Source organism: Euprymna scolopes, chromosome 45, assembly GCF_053919585.1.
Source record: "Euprymna scolopes isolate OS-2025 chromosome 45, ASM5391958v1, whole genome shotgun sequence".
NCBI classification, from domain to species: Eukaryota; Metazoa; Mollusca; class Cephalopoda; order Sepiida; family Sepiolidae; genus Euprymna; species Euprymna scolopes.
This window is the reverse complement of record NC_136526.1, coordinates 47238887-47251525: the sequence shown is the minus strand read 5'-3', so window position 1 is coordinate 47251525 and position 12639 is coordinate 47238887. Positions and strand designations below refer to the sequence as shown.

At 36.9% G+C, this 12639-nt stretch overlaps 1 protein-coding gene across 1 annotated transcript in view; it reads left to right on the top strand.

The window, feature by feature from the left end:
- Window positions 1-12639, top strand: part of LOC145269528 (uncharacterized) — a 34307-nt gene that overhangs the window by 15353 nt on the left and 6315 nt on the right. The window lies entirely within an intron of this gene.

Genomic DNA, 12639 nt, shown 5'->3' with positions numbered 1-12639 from the left:
ATCGAGTAGCAGAGATATACACGGCATAACCATGTTAATAAAGTTGAGCAACGTTGAACCTCGTCAGTACTAAAATGGGTGACCATTTGAAAATTCTAAGTGATGTATGCACTCTCTGCTTATCTCGGCATTATTTCCAGTCGGTCTTCACCTCTTCTTACCATGTGACTGAAGCAGTGCTGATTCAGGAGATGTATGGTTGTGGATTGTGCAACAATTGCCTCACACTTACACGTGGAGCTACCCTTACAGAGGGTATCCATTGTCTCTGGAGACTGAACGGAGGCATTAATCGATCAAGATATCTTTCACTAGCAGAATCCATATTATTTGTGTTTTTATTTCACTATGAAAAATACTAGAAGAACTAATATCGTGATTGTGAACTGCAAATTTTTATTTGTATATAAATCTGGTAAAATAAATCAGATTTTCCACATAAAACATTCTTAGGAAGCAGACATTTTTTTCAAGGTTTTATTTGGAAAGAGAGCTTAATCATCGGGAGAGACTAATTGACTGCATAATTCTCTATTTCTTAAAATTACTTTCTATCTTAATTTAGTCTAAGAAAGGACTGACAGAATCTGGACATAACATCCAGCTACGATTTTGTTCCTACATCATTTGTGTGTCCTGGTGCGAATAATCTCAGTCAAGGGAAGATAACTCGTGTTCCTTGATGTATATAACAATATGTATGTCCTTTTAGCCCTTTTCTCTCTTGTGAAAACGTGTCACCATCTTATATTGTCATATTGTTCGACACCTGGTTTTGTTGCATGTTCGACCTGTAGCGGACTGGTGGATATATTATACATATCCCCCAGTCGTACAAAATAGGAAAAATGAATTGAATTGAGAAAGAGGCGAGCTACATGTTAAATTGAATTAAACGAACTAGGATTTATTTCATGAAGAAACACATGAAAGAAAAGGGTACGGCACGCGTTTAGTTTGGCGTGCTTCTCTCGAGGGTTACTAGTGAAAAGGAAAGTCTATTGTTGTAGAGAGAGAAAGAGAGAAAGTCAATCCAGTTTGGTGTGCGTCTCTCGCTATTAGCTGGTGAGAAGGAAAGTCTATTGTAGTATATATATATATATATATATATATATATATATATATATATATATATATATATATATAGAGAGAGAGAGAGAGAGAGAGAGAGAGAGAGAGAGAATGTGAAAAAGTCAATCCAGGCCATGGAGATAGAAAACGTGTAAGGTGTACGTACTGTCTGTTAACTCTTGCCTCCACACATACAGTAGCAGAGGACGTGACGAGCACGGGCACGCGCCTCCCAAAAGGGAGACGGCTGGTTTGTTGAACCGTTCAGCTCGGAAGCTGGTCCGAAAAAGAAAGAAGCTGCTTATTGCTCTTGCTTTTATAGTTGTTTCCGATGGTCTTTTGCGCCTGTGTGGATTTCCTTTGAAAGGGGAAGTGACGTTGCCCATGTGTGCGTACATGTGCACGTATGTGAGTACATGTGTGTACGTTAGCGTGTGTGTGTGTGTATGCACGTGAATGTGGGTGTATGTACATGAACGTGAAGACATCTACGTGTGTATATGTGTGCGCATGTATGTTATGTGCGCGTATGTATATGACAAGAAATATGGCTTCAGATGTGAACGCATGTTTTAGTGTGAGACTTGGAAAGGCTCCCACAGATCTGTTGATCCAGCTCTGTCATCCATCTTCTGTTTTCATCTGTTTTATACTAAGCTAACATTTGTCAAAATAAATCAGTGTGTCAATATCGATCTCTACCAGAATCCCTATTATTTGTATTATTATTTTTTATTTTATCACCGATTCTGGTAGCAGCCATGCCGAAAGTTGGGAAGGACCTTAGCTGACTATAACAGCAAAAAGATCAAATATCAAGGCTTTAAGAATATTTTAAAAACAATATCGTCTCTGAAATGAAAGCATCATTTTACCGGTGGTCTAACAAAATATGTGTATACATACTCCCTAGAATACCAAGCTGTAGTTAAATATAGCAGTACTAAAAGAGATAACATCGTATCTTAAATGATTCTTCATATATACATATCAATCATATGCCAATCAGACGGCAGCACATGAATAAAATGTTAAAAAAAGTCATAGCCAATATCAAGTAGCATAACTATACACGGCATAACCATGTTAACAAACCGGTTCCTGTTAGATCAACAAAGTTGAGCTACGTTGAACCTCGTCAGTACTAAAATGGGTGACCATTTAAAAATTCTAAGTGATGTATGCACTCTCTGCTTATCTTGGCATTGCTTCCAGTCGGTCTTCACTTCTTCTTACCATGTGACTCAAGCAGTGCTGATTCAGGAGATGTGTGGTTGAGGATTGCGCAAGCCTTGCCTCACAATTACATGTGCAGTTATCCTTAAAGGGGGTATCCATTGTCTCTTGAGACTGAACGGAGGCATTGATCGATCAAGGTATCGTTCTCTACCAGAATCCCTATTATTTGTATTATTATTATTTTTTATTTCAATATATCAAAAACACTAGAAGAACTAATATCGTGATTGGGAACTGCATATTTTTATTCATATATTAATCTGGTTAAATAAATCATATTTTTACTACATAAAACATTCTTAGGAAATTTTAAGGAAATAAAATTTTCATTCATGCACGTCACAAGAGAGATGTCGCTGAGTTTCAAGGTTTTATTTGGAAAGAGAGCTTAATCATCGGGAGAGACTAATTGACTGCATAATTTTCTATTTCTTTGAATTACTTTCTATCTTAATTTAGTCTAAGAAAGGACTGACAAAATCTTGACAAAACATCCAGCTACGATTTTGTTCCTACCTCATTTGTGTGTCCTGTTAGCCTTTTTCTCTCTTGTGAAAACGTGACATCATCTCATATTGTTGTATCGTTCGACACCTGCTTTTGGTGCACGTTCGACATGTTGATCCAGCCCTGTCATTCATCTTTTGTTTTCATCTGTTTTATACTAAGCTAACATTTGTCAAAAGTAACGCTGAATCTTAGTGAAACTTGGATTCGAAATATTTAACACAAAGCTGTATTTATTTTATTGAGTAAAAAATGTTTTCCATTAGCCTTCGGGACAAGATCAAAGTGTTGTATCTGTCCTTCAGATGCTGCACTTCAATTTCTTGTTCTCTGTCAGTGGAGGAGAAATCCTTCACGACTGAGACAATTTTTATTTTTGTTCCTTTTCTCCACATTAAAAAACGGCCCTCGTGTCTAACTCCGTCCCGTGGAGAGACATTGTAAATAGGAACTTATGTAGCTATTGTGAATGTTGTTGCTGTCATACCTACCCCACCATAGACCGACTTCTAGAATTAAAAGCTTGGAAATCTAGATATCAAAACTTTTAATTTGAAGGTGGGGGGTCATAGGAGGATATATTTTCATCTTATGATATGAGGAAACTATGATTTATTACACAAAAGATAATATTATCCAAATAATAATATATAATAGAAATAAAATATGATAAAAAATAATTATGGATATAATTAATAATTATAACAAAATATTATATAATAATATAAAATATAATAAATTACTTAATTAAAAGAAATAACATTAAAAGATTATATAAAATAATATAAAAAGTATTACTTAAAAATTTGTCAAAAGTAACACTGAATCAGTATTTACTGAACTTGGATTCGAAATATTTAACACAAAGCTGTATTGTTTTTTTATTGAGTTAAAAAATATTTCCCATTATAAACTTGTGTGGTTATCGTAAATGTTATTGCTGTTATAAGTTGCGTATCGTAATTGGGTTTTGTGCCGAATATCACTTTTATTCTTTTCACATTATAGGAATTTTGTCACATTGTTTGCGGCAATATTGCCCTGGAAATGTCCTCACAATGCATTGAAGATGAATCGTGTTGACTGGGTTTAAATTTAATTATCTTGCTAGTGTATTTAATAAATGCAGTTATATTTGGCGCATTACATGTTCTTTGATCTTACATTCATTGAAATTGAGAAAAAATGGAAAGAAATCGAAGTTCAAATATTATCAACTGTTATTTTAGCAGTTGTAAATTTTTGCAGACCAGGATATAATAATACCCTAACTCGCCACAAGAAAATAATGAAACGAATGGAATCGAAGGAAACAAAAACTCAATTGATGGATAAGATAAACGTGTCGTTTATTTACTGTTGAAAAAATGTTTTAGATATAACATGTGTTCATGTCCGCACGGGTGTAACCATCGTTTGTAGAGGACTGGTATTGTAGAAGGAAAAAGGAAATGTGTTTTCATCCCACGTTCGGGTCACTATTGTTTGTTCGCGCGTGGGAAAAGAAGTGAGTAATGTAGTGAAAATTGGAATGATAGTTCAGCGTGTAGACCAAGACAAAGATAGTGGGTTGACGTCAGTTAGCAGTCAGCTACGCGAAGGTGTTCTCTGGGACCAGTAGTAGATAGAGAGAGAAAGAGTGAGAATGTGTACGTATGGTCTGTTAGCTTTTTTGTCCCACATAGTAGCAAGTGGCGTGAGGCTGCGGTCGGTCTGTAGACCGACCAGCTCGAAAGCTGGGCCTAAAAGGAAGAAGCCGGTTATTGCTCTTTGTTTTATACTTTTTTCCAGTCATCTTTGCGCATGTGTACACGTTAGCGTGTGTGTATATACACGTGAATGTGAGTGTATGTACACGAACGTGAATATATGTACGTGTGTGGATGTGGGTGCGTATGTTTGTGCACGCGTATGTATATGACAAGTAATATCGCTTGAAATGTAAACGTGTTTTTTTGTGTGAGACTTGAAAAGGCTTGCGCAGCTACAATAATATCAGGGTGTCTCCATTTACGCGGAACGTCCACAGAATGTACATTGTATTGCTTAATGACAACAAACGACTCTATAGGCAGTTCTCTTGTATATAATCAATGTATGCGTTCATAGTTTTCTTTAGTCGGGGAATTGCTTGAGACAAGGCATGAAGCCACTTAATATAAGGAGCAAACAACAACAAAAGATGATTGTCACAACTGGTTACATTGCTTACAACTATTTTTTTTACTGAAGACAAAGAAGACACACTAAGTCGTAACGGGTTATGTTGGGAGTTGGTCAGTTTACAATGTCTGCTTACACTACACCTGAACTTTTGCATGTAAGTACCGTCGGTAGCAGTGGTATGGAAGTGAATTCCAAAGTCTAGCAGTTCGGGGGAAGAATTTATTTGAGTAGAAGGTTTTATGACATTTAGGGATCTCTATGGTGTAGGGGTGGGATTTTGCTGTTTATTGGGTATTTATGTTGAGTGGGAATGGGTGCTTTAAGCTCGTCCAAGAAATTACCACTAAGATACTTGTAAAACGGGCACAGGGATGTCACATCCTGGCGATGGGACAGAGGTTGGAGTTTAGCCGACAATGCGGGACCTATTAATTTAACTAAATTCAACTGATTCAACTGAAGATAAATCTTGGTAGACACTTCAACATTAAAGTGTACTACTGGCCGATACTTTTCAAGTTTGTTACGAAATTCAAACCACACATTCAGTAAGAACTGAAGATGAATTCAAGTCTAATGGGTTTAAATTATTAATCTTTTTAGTGTCTTTAATAAATGTAGTTCAATTTTGAGTAAATTGAATTTTTATTCGATCTTACATTCATTAAAATTATGCACACATTCAGAAAAAAAAATAGTAGGAAAACGAAGTTAAAATATTCCCAGTTGTTAGTTCAGTAGTTGTAAATATGAAATTAACTAGTGACATTGTTTACAACTAATTAAACTCAATTGAATCAACTATATATTAGAGAAACACCCTTTTGTAGAGGACTAGGGTATATAAATCTTAATCCCGTTACAAAAGAAAATAATGAAACGAATGGAATTGAAGGAAAAAACTCAATTGATGGATAAGATAAACGTGTCGTTTATTTACTGTTGAAAGAATGAATGTTTTAGATATAACATGTGTTCATGTCTGCGCGGGTGTAACCATCGTTTGTTGCGGGACTGGTGGTGTAGAAAGGAAATGTGTGTTCATCTCACTATCGTTTGTTCGCGCGTGGGAAGAGAAGTGAGTAATATAGTAGAAATGAGAAAGATAGTCCAGCGTGTAGACAAAGACAAAGGATAGAGGGTTGACATCAGTTAGCAGTCAGCTACGCGAAGGTATTCTCAGGAACAAGTTGTATATATATAGAGAGAAAGAGTGAGAATGTCAATCCAGTTCATGAAGAGAGAAAGCGTATAAAGTGTATGTACTGTTTGTTAGCTTTTTGCCCCACATGGTAGCAAGTGGCGTGAGGAACACGCCTCTCTTTTGGGAGGTGGCTGGTTCATCGAACCTCTCAGTCCAAAAAGGGAGAAGCCACTTATTGCTCTTTCTTTTATAGGTGTTTCCGGTGGTCTTTTGCGCATGTGTGGATTTCCTTTGAAAGAAGTGACGATGTCCATGTGTGCGTACGTGAATGTGAGTGTATGTATGCGAACGTGAATATATGTACGTGTGTGGACGTGGGCGCATATGTTTGTGTGTGCGTATGTATATGACAAGTAATATGGCTTGAAATGTGAATGCGTGTTTTTGTGTGAGACTAGAAAATGCTCGCACACTTTTGAAAATAGATCTTGGTAGACACTTCGACCTTAAAGTTTACTTCTTTTCAAGTTGTAACCAAATGATTCAAACCGTGCCATCGGTTCAGTTTTAAAGGCCTGGGATTGTAGTCACACCACTCACAACAATCAAATATGTAGGTTTTCTTTGGTTGTGTTGTTTTACGGCATATCAACCTTTTTCAGGTTATTTAATACCGAATACCAAATCCAGTTATTTTGGAAACAGTTTTTATGCTTCAATTTCTTTATATCTTCAAATATTTATTTGTAGAGTTTGGTTTGGTTGTTTTATGGCATATCTAGCCTTTTTGGGTTATTTAAAACCGAATCCAGTAATTTTAGGGATAGTATACATATTGCATCCAGTTATTTTGTAGAAGGTTTTTATTCTTCAAGCTCTTTGTATCTTCAATCACTAGTTTGTAGTGTTTGGTTGTTTTTGTTCCCTGCCCTGCAGAACATGAATGAGTTTGCATTGCAGTGGATTTGGTCACTCTGGCTGATGCATCATCAGTTTAGTGCAATAACATGTAACGCTATTTTGGCTGAAAGAAAGGCTGCAAATATAAGAACATTAAATAAAGGTGAGTGCAGACAACTTTAACGCACGAAAAACAATAAATGATCATGACTTCATTATGTTTACCGGCATCGCTACTATTCCATTTTTATTTTATTTTACTTTTGTTAGTTTGGAGGGATCAAGGGGTTCCTTCCTGGGGCTAACACTTGATTCTATTACAGTTTAAATTTATATCCGAGGGTTCTTTTAAGAATAGACACTGTTCCCTTCATAACTGCTATCTGTATTTCCTTACAGCTTGGTCTTCCAGGGATTGCTTCTAAGTATTTCTGAAAGTTCTATTTATTAGGTCAGTTCCTCCCATCACAACTGGTATAATGTTTATTTCTTTCAGAGACCATGTCGTTTTTAGATCATTTTTTTAGGTCCTGATATTTTGTTATCTTTTCCCGTTCTGCTCTATTAAGGCCAAAGTCGTTTTTTTTTTTTTTTTTTTTTTTTTTTTACACAGTGATCACCACTTATCAAGGCCCGGAAGCCACTCAGGGATAAGGGTTATTGCAAGTACATTACGTTAGTGTGGAGATTTGATGAAGTGTTTACTTAAGGGGGCGGTTCATTAGGAATTTGTTAACGTTGGACTTGAAGACATCACAGTTGTAGTCGGGTGGGAAGCAGGCAGACAGAACAGAGTTCCACAGGCGTGCAGTTCTAAGAAAGAAGCTTTGTTCATGGAATCCACGTTTTGATTTAGGCACAGATATAGAGTGGGGGAAATTTTTCACAGTGGATTCAGCTAGACGGGTGTTTTTCGTGAAAGATTGGCGAGGGGAGACCAGAGATTGGAGTTCACACGAGCACCTGCCATGGAAATAACGATAAAACAAGGATAGGCTCGCAACGTCTCTTCTGTGGGAGAGAGGTTGCAGGGTAGAGAAAAGGGCATCCCCCACTAAGCCACGAAGTCTATTTTGTACTCTGTCAAGGCAGGATAGGCTGGTTTTAGCAGCTTCTGCCCAGATATGGCAACAGTATTCCATCCTTAGACGTTTAGAACTGTGACGTCGATTATGAGTGCAGTTCTTTCGGTAATGCAAAAAAATAACGATTTACTAAATAACGGTTTACTAAACAACGGTTTATTTACTGGATATTTTTCCGGTACAAGGACTCAAGTTTGCCCAGCTGGGTAAACTTGGGTTCTTGTGCTTTCAAATGATCTGAAATAACAGCAAGGTGAGACTTGATTCAAAATATTTCTCACATATATCTCCCCTCTTTGGTATTCATGCATAAATAAATATCACAGTGTATAAGGATGATTTGATGCTGGAGATATTCATAATCATACCCTATCTTCAAGAGAGAGGAAGTATAAAACATCAGAAATATTCGGAATCAAGTCTCCCCTTGCTTTTATTTCAGATTATTTAAAACCATAGCAGAAATTTTAGTCTCCCCTCCATCAAGGCAAAATGTTTCTGGGAAATACATTTTTTATATGTATAACCTTAATTACTGTACAAATGTCCATTTATTTCGTGGCCAAGAAAAGTATTTCAGCTTATGATTTTAGTTTGCTGTCTCATGATATTCCCCTACGCTGTAGAAAAGCAAGCTGGATGTCAGTTATTTCCATTTTTCATTTTTTTTTCATTGTGGATTTAATATGTCTCAGATATTTCTCTATGAAGCCATTGCTTCTGGCCTAATGAGGTGAGCTTGTGATGTGCCTAATCCCCCAGGAATTGATGAATCTTTGGAAAGCCAGTCCAGAGTATTATGGACCATTGTAGGTCATATTTTCGTTTGGAAGACTAAAAGACGAAGTATAGCATTATATTTTATCTGGCACTGCTTTGCTGGTTAATGGTGTCAGCATTTCATTGACGATTGGTGCGTACCTTTACCTGTCGACGGTGAGCAGGAATTGTTGCCCATCAGTATCGAGTTTCTGATGTGAGAAACGTCCAAGGCTGAGATGAAATGTCATTTGGGTGCAGTGGTTCGTGCCTGTGCACATCTAAGTGTTCTTGGAAGTCAGCATGTTTTCTCTAACTGCTTGACGGGCTTAACGGAGTTGGTATAAGATATCTTCTCTCATGGAATCCAGGAATCTTGAACAGTTATACGAGAGATTAGCATGTATGAAAACTATTATGGCCATTATAGCAGAATCAGAAACTTACTATCTGTTGCAATATTTTGGAATGATAATGGGGTAGATATTTATTTGCTGCCCACCTCAGCAAAATGTGGCACAAGGCCGGAAAGTGGGAACCCCGCAGGCTCCCCTAAAGGAGGGGCACTCCTGCAATTTTAAAAATTGCCTGAGTAACCCCGTCGGCATTCCCCGGTCGGGGCGCCTCAGGCAGCAAGCAATAAACTTGCCCCACCGGAAAGCCCGGTGGCAAGGCCTGGGAGGGTGGACCTCCTAGGTATTACCCAGGCGGTGTACCTCAGTCCAACAGGTGCTGGGCCGGTTCCCGACCCCTCACCTGTTGGGCTGAGTGTCAAGTGACGAATCCTTGACATGTACTACCCTGTCTCCATGCAGCCGAAGCCGCTAGGAGACACATCCCATTCTACCGGTGTATAATGGGGTATGATCCCACACAGTCGGACGATTCTATTTATAAACGATGCTGCTAAGAACTGACGAATCAAATTAATTCACGTTCTGCTACAAACCAATCAGAAACCAGAATTGCTTCATGAATATTAAACCTTTTCTGGTGCAATTTCACATGTTCTTTCCCGGGTTTCGACACGGTAAGAATATTTTGTTCTGTGGAACTGTCTACTACAAACAAGTCACCTACCAGGACTTGTGTGTAACAGCGAACCATCTGAAACTCAAAATGGCTTACACTTCTACCCTATCATTATTACCAGGTCAGTATGTACAGGTACTAAATACACTCAACAACATCTGGAACCATTGTCAAGAATGACAATGGAACTAGTAGCTAAATTGTAGTGTTATCCAATGGAACTAGACTCTGGCACAATCGCATCCACTCTGTTGACAATCTTGAACCAATTAGATCATGGAAGATTGATGCTGGAGATGAAATCACCAAACCCAACATCACCAGAACTACACAAGACAAAACCAAATATGGCCCACTTCAAACTAAATCGGGCAGAACTATAAAAACAACCTCACGATACAAAGACTATTCTCATCTCACATAGCATAGCACCATCAGAGCATATCAGCATTCAATACAAATAGGTAAAAGTTTGTAGAAGCTAAAAATAATTGTAAGAGAGAAATAGCCGCAGCCAAAAGAAGGCATTCTGAAGTCACTAGAAAACGAATTGAAGAAATTAAGGACTGGGTATTTCCAGAAAATTTATAATAGTGCAGTAAATAATGGTCACTTAACAATTTTTCCCCTTTTCAACAACATTGCAATTGTTTGCACAGCAACCGAAAAGGCAAATCTGCTTGCCTGAATTTTTCCTCCAAATATACTTTAGATTCATGTCGTCTATTGTTTTGCATTGGGAAATAAAGTCATTCTGAAAACAAAACAACAAAACAGAAAAAAAAGTTCCTTTGCTTATTTTAGAACTGGAAAACATTAAGCGGTACTTGTACAATTTAATCAAGACATTCAAAAATGAAAATATCGAAGGAAAAAAAAAAAGGTTATATTGTACGCATCCGTTTTGGACTGAAGATCTCCGAAAAAAAAATTTCATTTAATTTGATCAAGTAGTTTTTATTTTACAGCAGAAAAACACGTTTTTATGAGAGCGCGTTGAAGTCAGCCATTATGAAATTTATTGAACACGCCACAGGGATATAACTCCAGTTAAAGCGCCGACACTCCCTCCCCATCTTTATTACTAGCTTTTCTTCCTAAAAATCGAACCTTTTGCTCGGTATCATAACAAATTGTTTTTTTTCGCTGTAAAATAAAAACTAATTGATGAAATTAAGTGAATTTTTTTTTTCGGAGAACTTCCTTCCATAACGAATACATACAATATAATCTTTTTTCGATATTTTCATTTTTTTTTTTTTAATGTCTTGATTAAATTGTGCCCATTAAGCAAAAGGTGCAAGTACAGAAAGTAGATCTAGCAGGCGAACCTCGTTCTGAAATTCGGAACATTTAGATAAAAAAACGATGAAACTACCGAAACGCGAAACGTAACTCTTTGAATGAAGACGGATATAAACAATATTTTTAAGATTGATTTCTTAATTTTACTTAAAAGCAAAATGCAAACATATATAAACAATATATTTTTAGAAAATAATTTCTTAATTTTAATTAAAAATAGATTGTAAACATATAGAAAATATTTTGAAAATAATTCCTGAAAAATTTGCAAAGTGTGTTCACATACCTGGTTCTTTGGGATAATAGAGCCCCCCCCCCTCAAATAAAGACAACAAACTGAGAAAATGATTTAGTGTTTTACTTACTTTAAAGCGCTTTTTTTTTCTTTTTCTTTTTTTTTTTAAGTTTGAAACACAATTAGTTCCTAACTGTTACGTTAGAACCACAAGAGCGCATGGCGGAAATTCTTCAGAGTTTTAATGTATTTTAATGCTTTTATTGGGGTAGCAGACTGAAGCAGAAGCACTTTTTCCATTTTGGGTAAAAAAAAAAATACCCCATTTTTTTCAATTAGACAGAAAAGTAAATTTTATTGCGTTTGAAACATTTATAGGTAATCTCCAAAAATACCGTTAGGGCTTACAACATGGCCGCCAGAAGAGTCACGTGATCCGGTTGATCCAAAACATGAATCGTGCAAATGGAAAACGCAGCCTTGAAGGCAAACTTTGACAAACAATCACAATTTGTTTGCATTTAATTTAACACCATGCGTGTTGGCTCGATATTCCGAATCCAAGGATGGTTGGAGATGGCGTTACCGAAACGATGGATATCGTAATACAATTAGAACGAACTCTTTCTTTCAAAGAAGCAACCTCAATCTAAGAACCATTGTAATAATTATGTATATGTGGAGCATGGATTTTCTACAAAAAACTATGGCAACAGAAAGTGAGGTGAGTGCCAACACAGTGAGCAGAACGACTGGTGCAACTTTTTGAGGGAAGTGTGCAGTCAGCACCGATGTCAGATGTCACGTGACTTAACTTTTCAGATTTTTCAGAACGAGGCTCTGAAAGACGACTTTTTTTACTTGCACAAGCTAAACATTAATTAGAAACGAATTTTTTTTTCCCCCCAGAACATTCACGGTGAAGGAGATTGGTCAGCAGAAACCGGAAGTAAAAATAAATTAAAAATTAAAAAAAAAAAAAAAAAAAACGAAAAAATACGCGGAACTTAAAGATCACCAAAATAAATAGGTTATCCTTTACGGAGATGGTCCCGACCTCCGCCTCGTTCTGAGTTCGGGGAGAGGCCGTCTGACGTAGGCGGTGTCGAGGCAGAAAATTACCCTAACCCTAAAATATGCGATATGTCCCAGACAGATGCTTTTACAAATATTGTGAAACAAATCGCAGAATTTTA